At 47.0% G+C, this 26,274-nt stretch overlaps 1 long non-coding RNA gene across 1 annotated transcript in view; it reads left to right on the top strand.

Annotated features, from left to right (window-relative positions):
- LOC310753654 overlaps positions 1–26,274 on the top strand; it is a 318,231-nt gene that overhangs the window by 103,744 nt on the left and 188,213 nt on the right. The window contains exon 2 of the long non-coding RNA XR_014543427.1: positions 22,809–23,011. This is a non-coding gene — a long non-coding RNA (uncharacterized lncRNA). The remainder of the gene's footprint in view (positions 1–22,808; positions 23,012–26,274) is intronic.

The raw sequence follows: 26,274 nt of genomic DNA, 5'->3' as shown, positions 1-26,274 counted from the left end.
ATTGATGGAAGTAAAAAAAAATTGTGTAAGTTATAAAAGTATGTTTAATAATTGTTGAAAATGATATGTTAAAACACACACACGCACACACAAACACACATACAACCGCTGCTAGTGCTAAACCAGTCAGTCTCTGGGCCAGTTGGTACGCACTGCCCTCCCTGGACCAGTGACCTCATTCTGCAAAAAGTATCTTCCTGACCACTGGTCCTGCTAGGTAGGGATGATGGGAGTTGTAGTCCCTAAACATCTGGAAGGGCCGAGTTTGCCTCTGCCTGGGGTAACCCAAGCAGATCAGGTGCAAAAAGAGCTTTATATGCTCTCTGCCTTGCTTGGGGTGGGTGAGGCTTCTCTGGGAGGGCGGGGTGTGTGTGTGTTTCTCCCTCCCACCCACACCTGCCTGGCCTGGGGGGGGGGCCCATTGGGCACGCACAATTTCCGTATGAGATGCAACCGTGCTGTGCTACTTGGGGCAAGGGGGGAGCAGGAGGAGAAGGGGAAGGGGACAAAGCAGGTGCAAATCCAGAACCAGATAGCGCACCACATGCTGCAACATTTCGTTGCAGATCCCAGTTGTGCAATCATAATGTTTAATTAGCTTTTGTATGGTGTTTATTATTATTAATATGGACTGTTTTAAGCCCCCCATGTCTATCATCTCAGGAATACCCAGAGCAGTATTAAAATTGTTCCCAAACTGAAATTTTGGGAACAGGGTGCGGTAATGAGATGCGTTTGGGGTGAAGCTGGCTGATCCCAATTGTTTTGAAGCCCACTTTTACACGTATTAATGTATTTATTGTATTTATTGATGCTTTATGTTTCCTGGGCCCTTTATTAGCCCAATGGCCTTCCAATATATATATATATTAAACACACACACACACAAATACAGAATGCAAGTTTCCAAGTTGAGAACAATCTGCCTTTCCTGTTTTCATGTCGGTCTGTCACTGTGTATATATGAGCGATGGTATCCTTCCTTCTAGCGATGAATGTTAGCAGTTTGTTAAATTAAATGGAGTGGTTTTTTGGGTTGTTTATTTTTGTGTCACATTTCTTTCAATATCTCAACAATGAATTGAGCACTGGAAATATATCGGAGGTATTTATTTGAATGCAATTGGAATTGTGTGACGATATCATCCTGCGCCTGTCTCTACAGAGAAGTAAATCTCACTGCATTCAGTGCCTAACAGAGGAGGATAACCTTCGACCCTCTAGATATTATTGGACTACAGCTCCCATGATTCCTGACCCAATAAGCATGGCTGAGGGATAAGACGATTTCATTTGGGCTGGGTGTCCATCAGTATGCGGATGATACCCAGCTCTGCCTCTCTTTTAAATCAGAACCAGTGAAGGCGGTGAAGGTCCTCTGTGAGTGCCTGGAGGCGGCTGGAGGATGGATGGCAGCTAACAGATTGAGGTTGAATCCTGACAAGACAGAAGTACTGTTTTAGGGGGACAGGGGGCGGGCGGGGGTAGGGGGACTCCCTGGTCCTGACTGGGGTAACTGTGCCCCTGAAGGACCAGGTGCGCAGCCTGGGAGTCATTTTGGACTCACAGCTGTCCATGGAGGCGCAGGTCAATTCTGTGTCCAGGGCGGCTGTCTACCAGCTCCATCTGGTACGCAGGATGAGACCCTCCTGCCTGATCCCTGTCTTGCCAGAGTGGGATATGATCTGGTTATCTCCCACTTGGACTACTGCAATGTGCTATACGTGGGGCTACCTTTGAAGGTGACCTGGAAACTACAATTAATCCAGAATGCGGTAGCTAGACTGGTGACTGGGAGCGGCCGCCAAGACAATATAACACCAGTCCTAAAAGACCTACATTGGCTCCCAGGACATTTCCAAGCACAATTCAAAGTGTTGGTGCTGACCTTTAAAGCCCTAAATGGCCTCAAAGTCCCAGTATACCTGAAGGAGCGTCTCCACCCCATCGTTCGCCCAGACACTGAGGTCCAGCTCCGAGGGCCTTCTGGCAGTTCCCTGCCTGAGAGAAGCAAAGTTACAGGGAACCAGGCAGAGGGCAGAGGCCTGTTTTTGTCCCCCAAAAACAGTACTTCTGTCTTGTCAGGATTCAACCTCAATCTGTTAGCCGCCATCCATCCTCCAACCGCCTCCAGGCACTCACACAGGACCTTCACCGCCTTCACTGGAAAAGCGCCACGATTTTCAGCACTGAGTTTTGGCGAGAGGAGGGTGCCCTTGCAGTACCTCACCGCCCCTCCCCAGTTGTGGGGATGGCATTGGGGGCGTCTAGGGCCACCCCTGACCACCCCACCCGCCCCACAGACTCGGGGCATGGACACGATCCTCAGCAGAAGTCGGCGCATCCTAGCGAGGAGGAGATGGATTTGTTTCTTCAGCCAAATGTGATGTTCTCCCACCCGCGTCCCCTTTCCTTGAGAGCAACGTTGCTCTCCCGATAATTAGCAAAAGACTGTTTTTATTTTAACGAGGCAGGGGCAGAGCAAACAAGATGGAACCCGGGGAGGAGGAGGGGATTGTGGGAGGACGCGGATGCAGTTTCTGAAACACAAAGAGAGGAGATAATTAGCAGGCCTGGGAAGAATAATAATAGCAAGAGGGGACGCTTGAAGGTGAACATGCGAACGAAGGCTGGCTCCGTCGCAGAAAAGGGAGAATTCGGCACACGCTTCGTTTCTGGGGTCGAGAATCACGGGCGGCATCCGGTGCCAGCTCACCTCAAAGCAGCCCCCCCGAAATATTCACTTCAGTGGGTCATAGAATCATAGAATCATAGAGTTGGAAGAGACCACAAGGGCCATCGAGTCCAACCCCCTGCCAAGCAGGAAACACCATCAGAGCACTCCTGACATATGGTTGTCCAGCCTCTGCTTAAAGACCTCCAAAGAAGGAGACTCCACCACACTCCTTGGCAGCAAATTCCACTGTCGAACAGCTCTTACCGTCAGGAAGTTCTTCCTAATGTTTAGGTGGAATCTTCTTTCTTGTAGTTTGGATCCATTGCTCCGTGTCCGCTTCTCTGGAGCAGCAGAAAACAACCTTTCTCCCTCCTCTATGTGACATCCTTTTATATATTTGAACATGGCTATCATATCACCCCTTAACCTCCTCTTCTCCAGGCTAAACATGCCCAGCTCCCTTAGCCATTCCTCATAAGGCATCGTTTCCAGGCCTTTGACCATTTTGGTTGCCCTCCTCTGGACATGGGTCTGCAATGAGAAGGGTGGCACGACGCCGGGAATGTTAGTTTGCTAAAGGGGCGCTGGGAGTGGCTAGGCGTCGCCTCCCAGAGCTACAGCTCCCACAGCACAGTTCCCTAGCTCTGTCGGGAGAGCATGGGACTCTTAATCCCAGGGTCTTGGGTTCGAGTTTCACGCTGGGCAGAAAGGTTCCTGCATTGCAGGTGGTTCGGATAGATGACCAGAATTCCCAGAATCCTTTGGGGGGTGGGAAGCCGCCATGACAGTTTAAAGCAATATGATACTGCTTTAAATATACAGTGGTACCTCGGGTTACGGACTTGATTTGTTCCGGAGGTCCGTTCTTAACCCGAAACCGTTCTTAACCTGAGGCGCACTTTTGCTAATGGGGCCTCCTGCTGCCGCCATACCGCCGGCGCACGATTTCTGTTCTCATCCTGGGGCAAAGTTCTCAACCCAAGGTACTACTTCTGGGTTAGCGGAGATTGTAACCCAAAGTGTTTGTATCCCAAGGTACCATTGTGTGCTGCAGATGTGGACCATTACTTTCAAAGGCCTGGAAGCGATGCCTTATGAGGAACGGCTAAGGGAGCTGGGCATGTTTAGCCTGGAGAAGAGGAGGTTAAGGGGTGATATGATAGCCATGTTCAGTTTGCTGTATTTAATAATAATAATAATATTAACAACAACAACAACAACAACATTTTATTTATACTCCCCCTCCCCCAGCCAGCGCCCAACTCAGGGCAGCTAACACCAGTAAAATTCCAATGAAAACATCATGGGGGGGGGGGACAATTTAAAATACAGGTTAAAAGTACAATTTAAAATGCAGCCTCATTTTAATAATAGCCCATAGATCAAGACCATAAGGGGAGGGAAACATAAGGGTCGGACTGAGTCCAAACCAAAGACCAAGCGGAACAGCTCTGTCTTTCAGGCCCTGCGGAAAGATGTCAAGTCCCGCAGGGCCCTAGTCTCTTGTGACAGAGCATTCCACCAAGTCGGGGCCAGTACTGAAAAGGCCCTGGCCCTAGTTGAGACCAATCTAACCACCTTGCGACTTGGGACCTCCAAAAGGTTTCTTTTGTTAAACCCCTCTCACCATATTTACACTTGCAATTTTTCCCCTGTCAAAGGTCCTTGTGAAAATTCACCAGCGTTTTCTTCCAATATACACACATTTGTATACATTTTTTTGCCTGATGGACACATTTTTTGCACAGCGACACCCCCCCCCAATAATGATTTGTTTATTTTTGGCTACAACACTTTCATGAATATATGCGTTTCGGTGCACGCTTTACCATGTTCATTTTGTACTTTGCTGCAGAACTGAGCTGCAAAATTCAGAGGCGTGTGAGTTTTGAAGGAAGGCTGTGTTTCGGCCCACGGGTTGTTTTGAAAAATTCAGATTAGGTGGGTTTACACTTAAATGCGAACAGAACTGAATTCCCTCCCTTCTCTCATGCATCACAGAAGTACATTAGAATCATAGAGTTGGAGGGGACCCACAACCCTGAGATTAAGAGACCCGTGCTCTACCTACTGAGCTTCCTGTCCCACAGGACAGGAATGTGTGTGGCGTTTATAGCTAGTCCTTTCTGTGTGAGGTGCTCTGGGAGGTGTCTGTGGCTCGGCTCACTTCTCCAGCTTCACAACAGCTCTGTGAGGTAGGACAGGCTGAAAAATAATGGCTGCCAGCGTCCCCGTGTGGCAAACCTTCAAACTGCAGCTTCTCAGCAAAGTTCCTTCAGGATTTGGACCATGGGTAGGCAACCTAAGGCCTGGGGGCCGGATCCGGCCCAATGGCCTTCTAAATCCGGCTGGCGGACAGTCCGGGAATCAGCGTGTTTATACATGAGTGGAATGTGTCCTTTTATTTAAAACGCATCTCTGGGTTATTTGTGGGGCATAGGAATTCGTTCATCCCCCCCCCCAAATATAGTCCGGCCCCCCACAAGGTCTGAGGGACAGTGGACTGGCCCCCTGCTGAAAATGTTTGCTGACCCCTGAACTAAACCATTCAGTAATCCATTGTTACATCCATCAGTACTTATTTACACTGTTGAATTTATCTTAATGCTACCAAGGTTTTAAAATGAGCACAGTTTTCACCCATATGTTCCGTAAACGTCCTCCAGTCATCTTTAGACGTACTGCGTGTAATAATCCATCAGTTTAAGTTGCCATTCTTCTTTGGTTGGGACCTCGCTCGCTTCCCATTTTTGGGCTAACGAAACATTGAGCGGGAATCTCGTTTCTTGTAACTAGAATCCATTGGTTCAGGTCCTGGCCTCTGGAGCAGCAGAAAACAAGCTTGTTCTGTCATTTGTGGGGCAGCCCTTCAAGGGGTCGATCAGGGGCCTCCCACAGATCTGGAACGGGGCCTGGAACCGAGTTGGGGTGTTTGTGTGCATGCGCACAATGCAGTTCATCGCTCCCGCTTCTGACGGCGAAGCTGCAGAGCTGTCAGTGTGGCAATCTCCATTCCTATGACACATTAACGCATCTCAGTCGATTGATCCCACACCGAAAGCAAACAGAACTGTGGGTGTGTATGTAAAAACACAGTCATATATAGAAAATTCTCTGACTCAAGCATGCGGAGGTTTCAAAAAGCAAGCGATTTGCTCACATATGGATTAATCTAAACACCACCCCCATCCATTTGCGATATAAACAGCTGGTGCTGTTAAAAACAGACCTGGCGGAGCTTTTCGGAACCTCTTTCTTAAAAAGAAGATGCTAACTAGGTTGAGGTGATTTTTCTAGATGGACTTTCCCCCTTGCAATCTGAAGCGTTTTTGCTCGGAATGCCGGGATCGGAAATAGTAGCAGGAGTGGCAGAACTACTAATGGGAAAATTGCAATCAGCATCGCTCACAGACCCTGCAGCAACTCATAAGGCTGGCTTGTAGGACGTTCAGAAATCGAGGAACCCGAATTTGATTCAGTTCACATTTAAAGGCAACACCTACCCGGTTCATACTTTCTGGAACGGAACTGAACTGAAACGCTGTCATCCCGAAACATCTGCACTGCTCTGAATTTTTCAGTCCAGACCTCCACCCAAATAATGTGTACTAATATGCATATAAAGGGACGCTGGTGGCGCTATGGGTTAAATCACAAAGCCTAGGACTTGCCGATCAGAAGGTCAGCGGTTCAAATCCCCGTGACGGGATGAGCTCCCGTTGCTCAGTCCCTGCTCCTGCCAACCTAGCAGTTCGAAAGCACGCCAGCGCAAGTATATAAATAGGTACCGCTCTGGAGGGAAGGTAAACGGCGTTTCCGTGCGCTGCTCTGGTTTGCCAGAAGCGGCTTAGTCCTGCTGGCCACATGACCCAGAAGCTGTACACCGGCTCCCTCGGCCAGTAAAGCGAGATGAGCGCTGCAACCCCAGAGTTGGCCACGACTGGACCTAATGGTCAGGGGTCCCTTTACCTTTACCTTTAATATGCATATAACCACATATATTAGTGACAATGACATCTGCATTTAGATATCTGGTCTCAGATTACTGACTCTCTGCTGTCCTCAGATCTAGTCGGGTTTGGGGCTTTGCCAAGTAACAGAGGCTTCACATCATCCTCCGATGATTTAGGTCGCACTGCTGGCTTGGGCCCCTCCCAATCCCAGGATGTGGCCCCCGGCAGGTTCTACCAGAGGGAATATGGCCCTTGGTGGACAGAAGCTCATCCACCCAAATACTGGCAATACCCAGGAAATTATGCAATCATCTGGAGGCAGAGAGATGAAATGCAACAGAGTAGGTTTTGCAGAAGCAAATTCACAACAGGAGTCTCCCCTTTCGCTCCTCAAATATTTCACCACCAGCTTGCTTTTCCCGCCTCCGCCGCCCCCCGAAAACTTTTTGTGTGTGTGGCTACGTTACACCAGATTTAGGTGACCTCCCCCCCCCCTTTTTGCCTTTTGCTCTCAGCGTCTGAAGAGCAGGTTCTGGAGCTGCTTGGCTTGGCAAAGAGGGAAATTGCAGGGTCTCTGTCTCTCTCCTCAGAAGCCCCTTGGGAAATGTTCCCTGCGTTATTCCGCAGCGAAAGCCTTGGCCTCCAATTTGGTGGTAATAGCAGTCTGTGAACAGCTTTCTTCAATGTGTAACTCTCCTTCTTCTCCTCTCCCCCCTCCACCTCCCAGTCCTCTGATCTTCCGCTTACATGCTTCACCTCTTGAGCTGACCTCATTTGCCCCCCCCCCCCTCTGCAGCCAGTAGCAACCCAGGTGGGGGGGGGGGAGAAGCAAGAGTTAAAATGCCTTGAAACACATTTGGAACCAGCAGTCAACTACCATCATGAGCTGAGAGAAGCCTGCACCTTTGTTAACAAAGGCCTGCCTGAGCAACTGGCCGTTGTTGTAACTGTAATAAAGCCATGGATAAGATAAGGAAACCGAGGAACGCTAAGGAATCACACAGCCTCTGTTTTTGTTATTTTTGTTTAATGAATTAATAATAATAATAATAATAATAATAATAATAATAATAATAGTAATAATTTTTTATTTATGTCCCACCTATCTGGCTGGGTTTCCCCAGCCACTCTGGGCAGCTTCCAACAAAACACTAAAATACAATAACCTATTAAACATTAAAAGCTTCCCTGAACAGGGCTGCCTTCAGATGTCTTCTAAATGTTTGGTAGTTGTTTTTCTCTTTGACATCTGGTGGGAGGGCGTTCCACAGGGCGGGTGCCACTACCGAGAAGGCCCTCTGCCTGGTTCCCTGTAACTTGGCTTCTCGCAGTGAGGGAACCGCCAGAAGGCCCTCGGTGCTGGACCTCGGTGTCCGGGCAGAACGATGGTGATGCTCCTTCAGGTATACTGGGCCTTTGAGGCCGTTTAGGGCTTTAAAGGTCAGCACCAACACTTTGAATTGTGCTCGGAAATGTACTGGGAGCCAATGTAGGTCTTTCAAGACTGGTGTTATGTGGTCTTGGCGGCCGCTCCCAGTCCCCAGTCTAGCTGCCGCATTCTGGATTAGTTGTAGTTTCCGGGTCACCTTCAAAGGTAGCCCCACATAGAGCACATTGCAGTAGTCCAAGCGGGAGATAACTAGAGCATGCACCACTCTGGCGAGGCAGTCCGTGGGCAGGTAGGGTCTTAGCCTGCGTACCAGATGGAGCTGATTAAATGTATTGCATCGCATGCCTCGTTCTTGGCCAGGTAAATGTGCTGGCGGCAGCGGCAGGAATAAAGGAGGATTGCAACGTCCCAAAAGGTATGGGAGAATGTGATGCTAATGACCGATATCAAGATGAAGGCCTGCCAGGCTTGTGCGTTGAGCACGCTGCTTTGTGAAAGTGAGTTGTGGGCAAGTTAAATGAGGATGTGCTCTCCCCAAACCCACATCCCCACACTCCTCTCTCAGTGATGTCTTCGCTGGCTTGGCTATGTACGCAGAAAGGAAGATGGCAGGATCCGCAGCGATGTTGTATAAGGGAGTCATTGGAGCACTCTGCAACTGCCTAACCTTGGCTCCCATAGGTTCAGGTCGGTGGTCACAAGCAAGAGACATCAGCCAGGAGATAGAAGCAAAACAGCGGCCTGTCGGCCTGATCTTTATTGTTGCAACAAGACTTCAAACGACCACATAGAAGAAGCAGCCAGAAGCCCCAGACAATGGTTTCATCAGTATTTTGAAGTTTCCCATAATACACTGGTACCTCTGGTTGTGAACAGGATCCGTTCCGGAGGCCTGTTCACAACATGAAAAGAGCGCAACCCGCAGTGGCACATCTGCGCAGGTTGCAATTTGCTGCTTCTGCGCTTGCGCATGATGACATTTTGCACTTCTGCGCATGCGCGAGCGGCGAAACCCTTTCCGGTAACCCTTTCCGGTACTTCCAGGTCGCCGCGGGATGTAACCTGAAAGAATGTAGCATGAAGCAAATGTAACATGAGGTATGACTGTACATTTGCAGAAGCATCATCAAGACATACATGGATATGTCACAGAAAAGGTGGAACCTGTCACTCAAATATAGTCTTTCACACATACTCCATCACAGTGCAAAGGAAAGCATTGACTGTTCCTGGGTCCCTGAGTCAAGTCAAACACAAACCTTTGTCCTGTCCGACTATGGGATGGGTAGGCATTTGTGATTGAGGTGGTTATCTGTCTGACACCCTTGGGGCAGGATATCACTGGTCATGACTCCTTGGGAAGGAAAGGGCCTGTGGACATCACTGTACACCTCAGGGATTATGGTGGGCTCACTCACCCCTCCCCTTATTCCTCACTTCCCTGGGCCCAGAATGCCACTGAAACTGTTATGTACTGAGTTGAATAGGATCCAGAATGCAGCAGTCTGATTGGTCGTAGAACAATAGGATCCAGAATGCAGCAGTCTGATTGGTCCTAGAACAATAGGATCCAGAATGCAGCAGTCTGATTGGTCCTAGAACAATAGGATCCAGAATGCAGCAGTCTGATTGGTCCTAGAACAATAGGATCCAGAATGCAGCAGTCTGATTGGTCCTAGAACAATAGGATCCAGAATGCAGCAGTCTGATTGGTTCTAGAACAATAGGATCCAGAATGCAGCAGTCTGATTGGTCCGCAGGAGCCACCCAATCCGCAATCTGTGGAAGTGAATCTGCAACCTGATTGGCCGACAGGAGAATCCCAGAATTAGCCAATCACGTGTGACCCATTGTGTAACTAATGTATATAAAGCAGATATTTGGGGGGAACTTTCATTCCTCACTACTATGAGCTGAATAAAGAGCATGAAATCCACACTCGACTCTGAGTATATTTCAGAAACTGAGAAGATTAATGCAACAATGTGGTTTCTTATGAATCTCTAAAGTTTCCCCATTGAGCCATTTATCAGTGAATTGCTACATTTGGTAATGTTCAGCAGAGCCTCTTTGTCTTTGCCTTGTATTGTGGAGAAGCAAGGCTCATGGGGGGCGGGGAGGTCTCTCACCCCCCCCCCAATTTCCCGGTAACAGTGTGCTCTATGGGGAGCAGGCTTCAGGCACCAGGTCCATTAGCAGACAAGCCATGTGCTATAACGATGTCTGCAAGTGGGCCATGAAGGCTGGGAACATAAACCGGAAGCATTTCTGCCTCCAGCAGTAGAGGCAGAGCGTGGCATTGACAGCCTCCCCTCCATGAATTTTTAACACTCTTCCAGTACGTTTCCGAGCACAATTCAAAGTGTTGGTGCTGACCTTTAAAGCTCTAAATGGCCTCGGCCCAGTATACCGGAAGGAGCGTCTCCACCCCCATCGTTCTGCCCGGACACTGAGATCCAGCTCCAAGGGCCTTCTGGCGGTTCCCTCGCTGTGAGAAGCCAAGTTACAGGGAACCAGGCAGAGGGCCTTCTCAGTGGTGGCACCTGCTCTGTGGAATGCTCTCCCACCAGATGTCAAGGAAATAAACAACTACCTGACTTTTAGAAGACATCTGAAGGCAGCCCATTTTAGGGAAGTTTTAAATGTTTGATGTTTTATAATGTTTTTAATATTCTGTTGGGAGCTGTCCAGAGTGGCTGGGGAAACCCAGCCAGGTGAGTGGGGTTTAAATAATAAATTTCATCATCATCATCATCATCATCAAAGTTGGTGGCTCCTGTGGGATGGAGTTCCATAGGCCATGCACTGTGTAAAAGGGCTTTCTTTATCTCCCCATTGTTGAATGGTTTCTTTAAATGTAAAGGTTCATCATTGTTCCACCCGATGTGTATGTCTTTAAGGGGCCAGAGCAAGATAACGAGACCCAGCTTTGCAGCTGTGAAACATAGCAGGTGCTGCTGAGTTGTATTTGATTAAGGTGTGTCAGCATTTGGGTGTAGTATATAAGGAGCAGCACCTAGCTCTCCCATTACCCTGGGGGATGGGTTGGTGGTTGGGTCTGGTTTGGTTGTTGATGTATTTAGTGTAAAAGGAGTTTTTGTTTTTCTTATTAAAACCTTGTTTAAGTTATTTTTGAGTCCTTTTTTTTTAATGCATGGTCTCCCCAGCAAGCTCTCTGCAGCGCTAACATACTGCAAACAGCCAACACCCATACATTTAAACCCCAAAGAAAACTGGGACCTGCAGTCTGCTATGGGTACTCTTAGTAGTTAGAAGACACACACACCCAATACCATGCACAGAGGTCCAATTTTCAGAGCAATCCCTCTCCACGGGAAATTCCGGGAGTTGTGGCTCTCTGGGAGGGAATAAGGGTCTCATAACATCTTTCTGCACCCATAACACACTACAGCTCCCAGAATTATTTGGGGGAAGACACGGGTGGCGCTGTGGGTTAAACCACAGAGCCTAGGACTTGCTGATCAGAAGGTTGGCGGTTCGAATCCCGGCGACGGGGTGAGCGCCCGTTGCTCAGTCCCTGCTCCTGCCAACCTAGCAGTTCGAAAGCACGTCAAAGTGCAAGTAGATAAATAGGTACCACTCCAGCGGGAAGGTAAATGGCGTTTCCGTGCGCTGCTCTGGTTCGCCAGAAGCGGCTTAGTCATGCTGGCCACATGACCTGGAAGCTGTACGCCGGCTCCCTCGGCCAATAAAGCAAGATGAGCGCAGAAACCCCAGAGTCGTCTGTGACTGGACTTAACGGTCAGGGGTCCCTTTACCTTTACCTTATGACTGTTTAATGTGGCATGATAGCTCTGGGATAGTTCAGTCAGCAGAGTATGGGACTCTTTCATCTCAGGGTTGTGGGTTTGAGCCCTGTGTTGGGCAAAAGATTCCCGCACTGCCCAGGGTTGGACTAGATGACCCTTGGTGGACCCTTCCGACTCTCTCTCTTTAGTAAGATATAAATGAGACTTTAGCCACACAGGCCAGCCCCTTTATACAGCCCTTTATACAGCTTTATAAATGGTACTGGCCTCCGGCAAATAATTCTGGGAGCTGTAGTTTGTTACGGGTGCAAACTATAGCTCCCAGAAATTTGCTGGTAGCCAGGACCATTTATAAAGCTGTATCATAAGTGTTGAATATGTGGAGGTGGCCTAGGAGTTACTATGTTTTGAGATGGGGAACTGTAATGGTTCTAGGGGTTGCTCGTGCGTAGGTTGTCGCCACTCCTGGCTAGGTTACCTGGGTGAACCCTTTCTGTCCGGACAGCCACCCATCCGTGGCTGTCTCAATCGCTGGCAGAATCCGTCAGTGGGCGTTTCTTGAACTTCTTCCAGCAAAGAAGCTCTTTGACTCCTAGTCTCCTCCTACTCTCCCTGCGCGGAAGTCTTCTGTGCAGGGAGGGCGTGGGCAACGGAGGACCCGTGCTCTCCCCGCTGGTCTCCGGCGAGGAGTCCTGGAGCCCCCTCGCCGATTCCCCTTTCTGCCCCCCTTCTCCACTGGTGCTACGCTGATTTCCTTCCCCAGCAGATGGGCTGCCTCTCTCCCTACTGGGACCCTCTCCGGCATCCCTCTGGAGCCTTCCCTCCGCCTCTGGCTCCGATGGCAGTTCCCTGACAGGAACCTGATGTCAAGCGAGTGGCATGGCTGAACAGGGATTTGAACCCAGCTCTCTGCAGCCTACCCAAGAGACCAGGCTTGGTTTCTCTTCTGGGCTCTCCCAAAGGATGGACAGAATGATCTGTTTGCCTCTCCGCCATCCAGTCCCTTGAAAAACCTGGAAATTCTTCCAGTGAGAATTTCACACTCTCAGCTGTAATGATGTATTGTAAACATGCCCCATTAATTATTGACTCGCTCGCGGCGCTGATCCTTGAATCTTGACAGATAAAGAGTTTTTAGTGTTTTTTCCTCAACGTTCCTTTACGGTTTACGAGATGCCTGCGAGGCAGAGTGGCGGGTGGAGAGAGAGAGAGAGAGAGAAGGCGATGCGATTATGGGATGCTTTGAGCTCTGCGCTGTTCGGGAGGAGACGGTTCTCCATCCACGTCTCATTTGACTCTGGCTTATTAAAAGTAAATTATCAAAGCCAAACGGCTGCCTAGCCAAACAGACAATATAGGGGAAGGAAAGGAGGAGGAAGTAAAAGAGGAATTCTGAACCACTCCTTGATTTTTCAACATGAGGCAGCTGTCTGTGTTTGGGGATGGAAGTCATAGAACCATAGCATTGCAGATTTGGAAGGGACCCCAAGGGTCATCTAGTCCAACCCCCGGCAATGCAGGAATCACAGCTAAAGAATCCCTGACAGATGGCCATTCAACCTCTGTTTAAAAAACCTCCAAATGCAGGACAGTCTACCACCTTCCAAGGTCGCCTGTTTGACAGTCAAATGGCCCTTGCTGTCAGAAAGGTCTTCCAGATGTTTAGTTGGAATCACCTTTGCTGTCATTTGAATCCACTGGTTTGGGTCCTACCCTCTGGGGCAGCCCTTGAGATATTGTTGTTGTTTAGTAGCTTCGAGAACACTGTCCCACCATCACGTCCTCTGTCGTCCCCTTCTCCTTGGGCCCTCCATCTTTCCCAACATCAGGGTCTTTTCCAGGGAGTCTTCTCTTCTCATGAGGTGGCCAAAGTATTGGAGTCTCAGCTTCATGATCTGTCCTTCCAGTGAGCACTCAGGGCTGATTTCCTTCAGAATGGAGAGGTTTGATCTTCTTGCAGTCCATGGGACTCTCAAGTCTCCTCCAGCACCAGAAGTCAAAAGCACCTTGAGATATTAGGAGATGGCTATCATATCTCCTCTCAGGAAGAAGATCAAACGCATCCATTCTTAAGGAAATTAGCCCTGGGTGCTCACTGGAAGGACAGATCATGAAGCTGAGGCTCCAAGACTTTGGCCACCTCATGAGAAGAGAAGACTCCCTGGAAAAGACCCTGATGTTGGGAAAGATGGAGGGCACAAGGAGAAGGGGACGACAGAGGACGAGATGGTGGGACAGTGTTCTTGAAGCGACAAACATGAGTCTGACCAAGCTGCGGGAGGCAGTGGAAGACAGGAGTGCCTGGCGTGCTCTGGTCCAGGGGGTCACAAAGAGGCGGACATGACTAAACGACTAAACAAACAAAACAAACAAACGATGGGACCAGTGGCCATGATCTTCGTTTTTTTGATGTTGAGCTTCAGACCATATTTTGCACTCTCCGTTTTCACACTCATTAAAAGGTTATAAAGACTTAACTTTGTGCAATTTATTCTGGACACCGGCTGCTGATAGTAAACACTGCCACCTCCAGGCCTGTAAGGAAAGAAGCTGGCTGGGGGGGTGGAAATTGAGGTAGATGGGGCAGTGACCCACTTGCCCCAAAGGACTGCCTTCCACTGCTTATGCTCCGGGAGCATTCTGAATCCTTTTAATTTTTTATTTTTAAAGGCCTGCTCATCTTGATATCTTTATGGAAGGCGAAGGAGGGGTAGAACGACAAATCCACCCCGCTTCTCTATAAAAAAAATCCTTCTCTTTTGATGATTTTCATAAAAGCTTTTATAGTTTTTCTTGATCCTGCACTGTCCAAGGTGCCCGGAGTGCCGAAATAAAACATTTTACTGGATTGAGGGAGGGCAGGGGTTGGTCTTTTTTTAAAAAGAGAGAGAGAGAAAGAGGGAGAAGAGGAGGAATTAACATGGGCAGAAGCGAACATTTAACCGTTTTGCAAGTCCAGCATGCTTGTAAATAAATAATGGGAAAGATTTTGGAAGTATTTGCAAAAAACAAAACCAACATGGTGGGTTTATACGCTTGATTTATGTATTGCCTGATCCGGAAGCCTTTATAAAGGGATTGTAAACATTACACAAGGGACGCGGGTGGCGCTGTGGGTTAAACCACAGAGCCTAGGACTTGCCGATCAGAAGGTTGGCGGTTCGAATCCCCGCGATGGGGTGAGCGCCCGTTGCTCAGTCCCTGCTCCTGCCAACCTAGCAGTTCGAAAGCACGCCAAAGTGCAAGTAGATAAATAGGTACCGCTCCGGCGGGAAGGTAAACGGCATTTCCGTGCGTTGCTCTGGTTCGCCAGAAGCGGCTTAGTTATGCTGGCCACATGACCCAGAAGCTGTACGCCAGCTCCCTCAGCCAATAAAGCGAGATGAGTGCCGCAACCCCAGAGTCGTCCGCGAGGGGTACCTTTACCTTTAAACATTACACAACGTAAGCCGCATTACATACTTGGTTGTACAGGACCTGAATCAGCAGGTCTCAGTGCATTAAGAGCTTGGTCTAGATCGTACCAATGGCCCATCGCCTGCTTCTGTGCTGCAGCCAAGCAGATGCGCCTGGGAAACCCGGAAGTGTTGCCTGAAAGGCGATGCTGCTGGTCTGTAGCACATAATAACAGCCCCTGTTCCTGCAGGCTTGCTTTAGCTATCCTGATCAGCAGTCACTGAGAGACATACCTGCTATAGGACATACCTACTCTAGAACATATGGGACGCGGGTGGAGCTGTAGGTTAAACCACAGAGCCTGGGACTTGCCGATCAGAAGGTCAGCGGTTTGAATCCCCACGATGGGGTGAGCTCCCGTTGCTCGGTCCCTGCTCCTGCCAACCTAGCAGTTCGAAAGCACGTCAAAAGTGCAAGTAGATAAATAGGTACCACTCCAGCAGGAAGGTAAACAGCGTTTCCGTGTGCTGCTCTGGTTCGCCAGAAGCGGCTTAGTCATGTGGCCACATGACCCGGAAGCTGTACGCCGGCTCCCTCGGCCAATAAAGCGAGATGAGTGCCGCAACCCCAAAGTCGGTCACGACTGGATCTAATGGTCAGGGGTCCCTTTACCTCTACCTTACTCTAGAACATACAGTAGGAAGAGCTCCGGCTTCCTGCCTCTGGAAAACCCGCAAGCAGGGGAAAAGCAGCCTTCTCCCCTCACTGCTAGTATTCAGGGGTAAACTGCCCCTAGTCCTGGAGGTTTTATCTCGCTGTTGTGCAAAACGCAAGCCCTGCTTGATGAAAACCGTCTCCTCTGACTGCCCCATAATGACCCACCGCCCATTTCTGTGGGGGGTTGGGGACCCAAGGTAGTGTCTGAGCTAAAATTTCAGGAGCCAACAAGAAACAAGGACCTTGGACAGATCTGAGGGATGTCTAGTGGGTGGAACATCTTTCTCATGCAGCAAATAGCATCTTGCTCACCTGAAGGCCCTTCTGCATGCTGCAAGATACCTGGGTCACGACTACGGCTGGCTGAATTCTCCCTTTTTCTATTTCCCTTCAACCTTAAGTTTAACCGGCCACATTTCCTCATCAGACTGCAAGTTCTTCTTTTTCTTTTTCAAAGTCATCACCAAAAAACGGTCTGGATTTTATTGCAATTTCTCTTAAAACGCACATTTCCCCCAAGTTGCACTTTTTTTTTTTGCAAACAATTCTCCTTAATACAATGCATTTTTAAATGTTTTTTATGTTGTGTGTTTTTTGATTGTTGCTTTTTGCTAAGCCGCGGAATATATGCACATATATTCCGCCTAACAGATGTGTTTCGTTGTAGTTGGAAAACTGTGTCTGCAAGAATTCAGCAGCGCACAAATCTCGAAGGAGTGCTGCTTCTTCGGATTACAGTTTTGTCACGTGCAAATTGCAAAGAAAATCCCTCTCCCTTGCTTTCCCATGGTGGCAGCAGGAGCCTTCTCCAGTTGCAATTTGCAGTGGCATAGATCGTGTGTGTGTGTGTGTGTGTGTGTGTGTGTGTGTGTGTAACGCTTTCCATTTCGGCTTTCGCTTACAGACCCCCTGTCTCCTGATGACCTGGCCTGACCCCTGTCTCTGTCAGTTCTGGTGGGTTGGCGGAAAACGCTTCCTGCCCTGCTCGACTCATCCATCGCTGAGATAATCGGTGGGCAGAGTTTCCACTTGGAAACGTTCTTAAAAGCCCCGAGACACCTTGAGCTGGTACAGAAGCACCAGCTGGTGAAAAATGTGGTGGCCGTATTTAACTCCGAGGAGACTTGCTAAGATGTCTAAGACTGAATCAGATATGTGCTAAGGGAACGTTCTTTCATATGTGGTGTGTTAATGGAGAAATCTGAGGGCTCCCTTGGACAAAAAACAAGGACACCAGCCAGGAATACCAGAGCAAAACAACAGCCAGTAGGCTTGGTCTTTATTGAAGACTGTCGCGACAGGACTCCCACCTGCCACCAGGTGAAACAAGATGGAAGCCCCGAACAAAAGAGAACCCAAACTTTTATTACCTGCTAATCCCCATGTTACACCCTCCCAAACTACATCACTATTACATCATGGTTACATCATGAAAGGGGAGGTCTGGTGGCAGGAATCTGAGCATCCTGGACCCTGCCCCATGGTTCTCCTTGCCCTCCACCAATCGCCATCAAGTCAGTGGCGTAGCGTGGGGGGTGCAGGGGGGCCGGCTGCACCGGGCGCAACATCTGGGGGTTAGGGTTAGGGGGCGCAAATCCACGGGTTAGGGGGCGCAAATTACTTGCCTTGCCCCGGGTGCTGACAACCCATGCTACGCCACTGCATCAAGTGTAACAAAAGAGATATTTACATTTCCCTGTTTCCCAGCCAAGTTAATCACAGCCTTTTGTCTTCATCTGGGTTTGTTATTTCTGGAATGGCTACCTGTCTGGCACTCAGGTATCAGGATGCCAGGGATTATCACTCAGGCAGAGGGGCTGCTGAGTAGCTGAGCTCACATGTCTATAGGAATTTCTGAAGTTTTCCCAGTGAGCCAGTACAGAGATACTTTGATCAGTGAATTGTTCCATTTGGTATTGTGCACCAGAGGCCCTTATAAGAAACTGTGATGAAGTGTTTTGTGGGGACAAGTCACAAAAGTGATTGTGCTGATTTTGGTAGTGGGCTGCATGTGCATGATATCTGCTGGAGGGGCAACCCCCCCATACATACATTCCTGCAACAGGTGGACTTGTAAAGGGTAAAAGGGTATTGGGAAATAATTCATAATGAATTGAAAAAAAAATGTTTAAAAGTACTTTCCCAAAAAAAAATCCCAGAGTCCTTTTCATTGGGGATAATTCAGATGTCAAAAAAGGTTATTTATTTATGTATGCCACTACTGCGGCTCGTGTTTTGTTAGCCCCCAAATGGAAAACAATTGAAGTCCCAACAAAAGAACAACAGCAACTTAAGGTGATGGAATATGTGCAGCTTGCAGATTTAACATATAGAATATATATAACAAGAAGAACATATGTTTAGAGAAGACTGGAAAATGTTTCAGTTACAGATAGGTAGCCGTGTTGGTCTGCCATAGTCAAAACAAAAAATTTTTTTTCCTTCCAGTAGCACCTTAAAGACCAACTAAGTTAGTTCTTGGTATGAGCTTTCGTGTGCATGCACACTTCTTCAGATACACTGAAACAGAAGTTGTTCTCACCTTCTCACTCCTTGCTTTTTCCTGTAAGACCTATTGCAGTCGTTAAGAGTCGTCAACAGGCTCATCACAGCTATCTGCCAATCACCCATTCCCACCACCCTTCTGAGTAATACCCCTCCCCACCTTCTCACTATATAGAAGGATCTGGCAACTTCTGTTTCAGTGTATCTGAAGAAGTGTGCATGCACACGAAAGCTCATACCAAGAACTAACTTAGTTGGTCTTTAAGGTGCTACTGGAAGGAAAATTTTTTTTTGTTTAGGAAAATGTTTATTGAATATATGGGGGGGGGGGAATTGTGTACACTTGAAAACGTGGGCAGCATTGAGATAAATTCAACGGTGTAAACAAGCTTTGATGGATGTAATAATGGAATACTGCATGGTTTAGTTCAGGCATAGGCAAACTTGGCCCTCCAGATATTTTGGGACTACAACTCCCATCATGCCCATCCCCTGGTCCTGTTGACTAGGGATGATGGGAGTTGTAGTCCAAAAACACCTGGAGGGCTGAGTTTGCCTATGCCTGGTTTAGTTTATATAAAATAAATAAAGGGACCCCTGACCATTAGGTCCAGTCGTGACCGACTCTGGGGTTGCGGCACTCATCTCGCTTTATTGGCCGAGGGAGCCGGCATATAGCTTCCAGGTCATGTGGCCAGCATGACTAAGCCACTTCTGGCGAACCAGAGCAGTGCACGGAAACGCCGTTTACCTTCCCACCAGAGTGGTACCTATTTATCTACTTGCACTTTGATGTGCTTTCGAACTGCTAGGTTGGCAGGAGCAGGGACCGAGCAACGGGAGCTCACCCCGTTGTGGGGATTTGAACCGCCGACCTTCTGATCGGCAAGTCCTAGGCTCTGTGGTTTAACCCACAGCGCCACCCGCGTCCCTTATATAAAATATTCAGGGATTTATGTTATGCAAAATAAACCATGGAAAGAGAGAGAAGGGCAGTCATTGATATTTTAATGTTGTTTAAATTAATATTCTAAAATGTAAAACAGAAAATTTAATAAAAATTATGGGGTGTGTGTGTGTGGGGGGGACAGAATGCAGTGGCCAGGCTGCTGATGGGGGCTCATTGACATGGACACGAGACACCATTGGCTGCCCATCTACTAGCAAGCCAGGTTCAAGGTCCTCGTCTTAATTTACAAAGCCCTGAATGTAAGGATTTGCCTGCTGGATTCAGCCACGGGCTCATCTAGTCCATCACCCTCTTCTCACTGTTGCCAACCAGATGCCTTTTCTGGGAAACCCCGAAGCTGGACCTCAGCACAGGAACGACACTCTCCGCTTCTGTGTCTCCCAAGCAACTGTTCTGGGCGGCACAATTTAAGAAGGGTATCGACAAGCTGGAAAGTGTGCAGAGTTGGGCAACCAAGATACACACACAAACACACACACACTTTTTAAAATTAAATTTTCTGTTTTACAATTTAAAGCACTCATTTCAGAATACTCATTTAAACAACCTTAAAATATCAATGACTTCCCTCCTTCTCTTTCCATGGTTCATTTTGCAAATCACAAATCCCTGCATATTTTACAGAAACTATACCATTCAGTTTCCCATGATTACATCCATCATAACTTATTTACACTGTTGAATGTATCTTAATGCTGCCGGCGTTCTCAGCTGTACACAGTTATTTTCCATATATTCAATAAACGTTTTCCAATCTTCTCTAAACGTATGTTCTTCTTGTTCTCTTGTTTTCTATGTATGAAGTCTGCAAGCTGCGCATATTCTGTCAAACTTAAGTTGTCATTCTTCTTTGGTCCTTGCTTGTTTTCCATTTTTGGGCTAACGAAACACAGGCCACAACAGTGGCATATATAAATAACCTTTTTTGGACACCTGGGAATTTCAGTCTGAATTATTCCCAAAAGAAAGGACCCTGGGTTTTTTTTTTTTGGGGGTACTTTTAAACATCCCCCCCCCCAATTTGTTATGGATCATTTCCATATTAGTGGGACCTGCCTGGTGTTTTTACGTGAGTAGAGTGTGTGCTTTTATTTAAAATGCATCTCTGGGTTATTTGTGGGGCATAGGAATTCGTTCACCCCCCCCAAAAAAATATATAGTCCGGCCCCCCACAAGGTCTGAGGGACAGTGGACCGGCCCCCTGCTGAAAAAGTTTCCTGACCCCTGATATAGACAGCTAAAAAGGTAAAGGGACCCCTGACCATTAGGTCCAGTCGTGGCTGACTCTGGGGTTGCGGCGCTCATCTCGCTTTATTGGCCAAGGGAGCTTCCGGGTCATGTGGCCAGCATGACGAAGCCGCTTCTGGCGAACCAGAGCAGCGCACGGAAACGCCGTTTACCTTCCCGCTGGAGTGGTACCTATTTATCTACTTGCACTTTGACGTGCTTTCGAACTCCTAGGTTGGCAGGAGCAGGGACCGAGCAACGGGAGCTCACCCTGTCGGGGGGATTCGAACCACCGACCTTCTGATCAGCAAGTCCTAGGCTCTGTAGTTTAACCCACAGCACCACCCGCATTCCAATATAGACAAATGGATGCCAACAAATTAACAAATCATCAGTAAAAGCATTGCAATCTGTAAAACACTGATGTGACGACTCAAATAAGAAGGTAAACATCACAATTAAAACTGCCAAATGGTCTATTCAATGTGCAATTTTATATGCCCCCATCATGCCCCCAAACTTTATTTTCTCTTCCGGCAGCAAAATGCCTGGAGCTGGCCTTGCACACTGTTCTTCCTGTTCTTGGTAAGAGTTTGCAACATCCCGGTGGAAAGGAAACTGACATTTCCTGGAGAGTCATGCTTCTCCCCACTTGATCTCCGACAGCAGAAACGCACGGAAATCCATGAGACCCCCATCGTTCACGGGAAGAACAATTGCTTCTTGATCTCAATTTGCTAGCTGTGTCTTCTGTGGCTTTGGCAAGTAGTTTTCGAGTCTGTAGCTTTCAAGGCAAAGCACAGATTCCTCATTTATAGATGATGTTATGTACTGAGTTGAATAGGATCCAAACTGCAGCAGTCTGATTGGTCCTAGAACAATAGGATCCAAAAGGCAGCAGTCTGATTGGTCCTAGAACAATAGGATTCAGAATGCAGCAGTCTGATTGGTCCTAGAACAATGCAGCAGTATGATTGGTTGGCAGGAACCACCCAATCATGCTTCAGATAGAAGTGAATCCACAACCTGATTGGCTTACAGTAGAATTCTGGAATTAGCCAATCATGTGCAGCCCATTGTGTAAATAATGTATATAAAGCAGATACTTTGAGGGGACATTCATTCCTCCTCACCACTATGAGCTGAATAAAAAAATCACTTTGTGACTCTGAGTATATTTCACATGACCTCCTTTTTCTTCTCTCTCTCTCCCCCCTCGCGCTACGTATTATTTGTTTATTTGCCCCCATCCTTGCCTGTTCCAAGCATTCCCTGTCAAGCTGGGATATTTCAGAACACAGATTCTCTTTCAGTCAGATAATTATTAATTTTTGCTGCGGAATCAACATGGGGACAAAAGAAAACCCTCCATCAATTTTTTTTTAAAAAGTGCTTTGAGACAGTGGGGAGTGAATACCGACCCAAACAATCTCTCTCACACACACACACCAAAGCAAAGGCATAACCAGTCTTACAGAAGGCATATTGGAGAAATCACTAAATTCATGGACATGCAGTTATTACTTAGCAGACAAATTACTTTTCTCCCGAAATGTTCCAAAATGCATTCATTTTCAGAGTACATTACTTTTGTAATATCGGCTAGGTGCATTCAGCGAGAATTGCACCCCCCCTTCTCTCAGCTGGCTGTTTGCAAGGCTGCTAGTGCCCCTCTTTATTTCTCTCTCTCTCTCTCTTTTCATATTTCACCGCCTGACATGGAGACCAGGGTAAGTAATGAAATTCTTTTCGGAAACTGACAATCTCTTCGAACAACCAGGCCCTGTTGAGGAGATTGCAACATAAAACAGATGAGTGCCCTCCCTGACAGCTAATTGTGTCTCCCTTAATTACAACAAGAGGAATTTAATCGGCTGTGCAGAGCTGAGTTTTAGGAGGGGGGGGGCGGGGGGGTTGTGCCATCTGGATACTACCGTGTCTTCTTGCCTTGGATGATGAGGGAGGAAGATTTGGGAGGGCAGGCAGGTAGGGAGAGGGCTGGCTTCACCTGACGGATATAGGAATGAGCTGATGCCAGTCTCCCCAAACTCTCCTTTTTAATGACAGCAGCAGCTATTTTTTGTTTTGTTTTGTTTTTTTGTACCCCACCCTTTTGACTGAGTTGCCCCAACCACTCTGGGCAGATTCCAACACACACACACACAAAAACATACAGTGGTACCTCCGGTTACATACGCTTCAGGTTACATACGCTTCAGGTTACAGACTCTGCTAACCCAGAAATATTATCTCGGGTTAAGAACTTTGCTTCAGGATGAGAACAGAAATTGTGCGGCAGCGGCGCAGCGGCAGCAGGAGGCCCCATTAGCTAAAGTGGTGCTTCAGGTTAAGAACAGTTTCAGGTTAAGAACGGACCTCCGGAACGAATTAAGTACTTAACCCAAGGTACCACTGTAACATCAAACATTAAAAGCTTCCCTTAACAGAGCTGCCTTCAGATGTCTTCTAAAAGTCAGATACAGTCATACCTCGGGTTAAAGCCGCTTCAGGCTGAGTTTTTTCGGGTTGCGGACCGCCAAAACCCGGGAGTACTGGAATGGGTTACTTCCGAGTTTCGGCGGTTGCGCATGCGCAGAAGCGCCGAATCGCAACCCCCGCATGTGCAAGATGCGGGTTGCAAACGTGCATCCTGTATGGATCACGTTCACAACCCGAAAGTCCACTGTAGTTGTTTATTTCCTTGACATCTGATGGGAGGGTGTTCCACAGGGAGAGCACCACTACCGATAAGGCCCTCTGCCTGGTTCCCTGTAACTTTGCTTCTCGCAGGGAGGGAACCACCAGAAGGCCCTCGGAGCTGGACCTCAGTGTCTGGGCATGTGGTGTCTTCATTGGTGTGCCCAGTGATAATAGTAGTAGTAATAATAATAATGTTATTTTAATTTACAGTGATGGAGAACAGTTCATTTTCTCCATTGGGCAGTCTAACTGGCAACTATCCTGTTAATTTATAATGATCACAGTTTATTTTCTTCATTGCTTAGTCCAATGAATACTACTACTGCCACTAATAAATTACTATTGTAGTAATTTATAGTGATGGATAACAGTTCATTTTTTTAATTACTGAGTCTAATGGGCAATTATTAATTATTAATAATGATAATAGCAATTTCCCCCCTTCATTGGTGACTCTGATGAATAATAACAATACATAATAATAATTATATGAATTTACAGTAAGGGATAACAGTTCATTTTCTTCATCGATGAGTCCAGTGGACAATTATTAATCAATTAACAATTGTTCATCAGAGTTGCTGATGAACTACAACAAGGTAAGAAATAACAACAACAACAACACTTTTTTATTGCACAACTACAGCTTTGTTATCTGTGCTGGCAAGTCAAATAATTTATCTATTTACTTACTGAAGCAGGATGGCGACCCTCTCATTATTACAGTTTCATAGAATCATAGAATCATAGAATCATAGAGTTGGAAGAGACCACAAGGGCCATCGAGTCCAACCCCCTGCCAAGCAGGAAACACCATCAGAGCACTCCTGACATATGGTTGCCAAGCCTCTGCTTAAAGACCTCCAAAGAAGGAGACTCCACCACACTCCTTGGCAGCAAATTCCACTGTCGAACAGCTCTTACTGTCAGGAAGTTCTTCCTAATGTTTAGGTGGAATCTTCTTTCTTGTAGTTTGGATCCATTGCTCCGTGTCCACTTCTCTGGAGCAGCAGAAAACAACCTTTCTCCCTCCTCTATGTGACATCCTTTTATATATTTGAACATGGCTATCATATCACCCCTTAACCTCCTCTTCTCCAGGCTAAACATGCCCAGCTCCCTTAGCCGTTCCTCATAAGGCATCGTTTCCAGGCCTTTGACCATTTTGGTTGCCCTCCTCTGGACACGTTCCAGTTTGTCAGTGTCCTTCTTGAACTGTGGTGCCCAGAACTGGACACAGTACTCCAGGTGAGGTCTGACCAGAGCAGAATGCAGTGGCACTATTACTTCCCTTGATCTAGATGCTATACTCCTATTGATGCAGCCCAGAATTGCATTGGCTTTTTTTAGCTGCTGCGTCACACTGTTGGCTCATGTCAAGTTTGTGGTCAACCAAGACTCCCAGATCCTTTTCACATGTACTGCTCTCAAGCCAGGTGTCACCCATCTTGTATTTGTGCCTCTCATTTTTTTTGCCCAAGTGCAATACTTTACATTTCTCCCTGTTAAAATTCATCTTGTTTGTTTTGGCCCAGTTCTCTAATCTGTCAAGGTCGTTTTGAAGTGTGATCCTGTCCTCTGGGGTGTTAGCCACCCCTCCCAGTTTGGTGTCATCTGCAAATTTGATCAGGATGCCCTTTGTTATCTGTGCTGGCGAGTCTATGAGTGAGCAATGAGAACATCCCTTTTTATTAAATTGCCTGGGTTTCCCCAAGAAAGTGGTTGGGGGGAAGCTGGTAGTTGTCTTCTCCTTCTTTGGCGATCCCTCGTAGCCGAGTAAGATTGTCTTCCATAAACACGGTCTTAACAGCGAGTCCGTAAGGGACTGTGGAGGCCAATTCTGGATCCACACATCCTTCTACAGTGGGGACATAGGTTTCCGGGCGGAAGTTGATCACAGTGAGGGTTTGCCAAGTGTTTCTTCCTCTTAGCACATTTCTCCCTTGCATCCTGAGTTTGAGCATCTTCAAAGCCCATGACACCTTTGGTAAAGGCTGTTCTCCTATATCATTTGCCCGATAATAAATGTTGGAAATGTAAAGAAAATGAAGGTACATTCTTTCACCTTTGGTGGACGTGCCCAAAGATTAAGGCTTTCTGAGAGATGATCTATAATGAAATGAAAAAGGTATTTAAATATACCTTCCTGAAGAAACCAGAGGCCTTTCTCCTGGGCGTAGTCGGCCAATTGGTGTCAAAGAAGGATAGAACTTTCTTTATGTATGCAACAACAGCAGCAAGAATACTTATTGCAAAGTATTGGAAGACACAAGAGTTACCCACCCTGGAAGAGTGGCAGATGAAGGTGATGGACTATATGGAATTGGCGGAAATGACTGGCAGAATCCGAGACCTGGGAGAAGAGTTGGTGGAAGAAGACTGGAAGAAATTTAAAGACTATCTTCAGAAATACTGTAAAATTAATGAATGTTAAAATGATGTTGGATTGAAAATAAGTGGCATTAGCAACAAAGTTAATAAGAATATGCAAAATTGAATTGATAATGGATGAAAATATAGAGTTATAATATGTTAAGATACAGAGTTAAGATAAACGAAAGAGGGTAAGGATTTGCTGATTTGATTATTTAAATGGGAATACAAAAAGGGGAGGTGTGAGGAGGCCAAGGAAATAAGATAATGAGTTTAAAGTTACAAAAAATGGATTTGTTTTTAATTCTTTTTTAGCTATTTGTCTTCTGTGTTTTGTATTTTTATTCTTCTTTTTTCTTTTTCATGTATTTTTCTATGTTTTTTTTTGTATCTTTTTCTTTTTATATGACCGTTTTTCATTTTGTAAATTTATGTTTTTGTAAAACTTCAATAAATATCTTTAAAAAAAAAAAAAGGTAAAGGCTGTTCTCCAACTGGAGCGCTTGCAGGCCAGTGTTTGTGTGGCGAGTTCCCGACCCCCCAGGTGGAAATAATGACACATGACACAATTATTAAGGTTAATGGGCTAAAAAAGG

Source organism: Podarcis filfolensis (genome assembly GCF_964270895.1).
Source record: "Podarcis filfolensis genome assembly, chromosome: 18".
In the NCBI taxonomy this organism is placed as follows: Eukaryota; Metazoa; Chordata; class Lepidosauria; order Squamata; family Lacertidae; genus Podarcis; species Podarcis filfolensis.
This window is presented reverse-complemented; position numbering and strand designations above follow the sequence as displayed.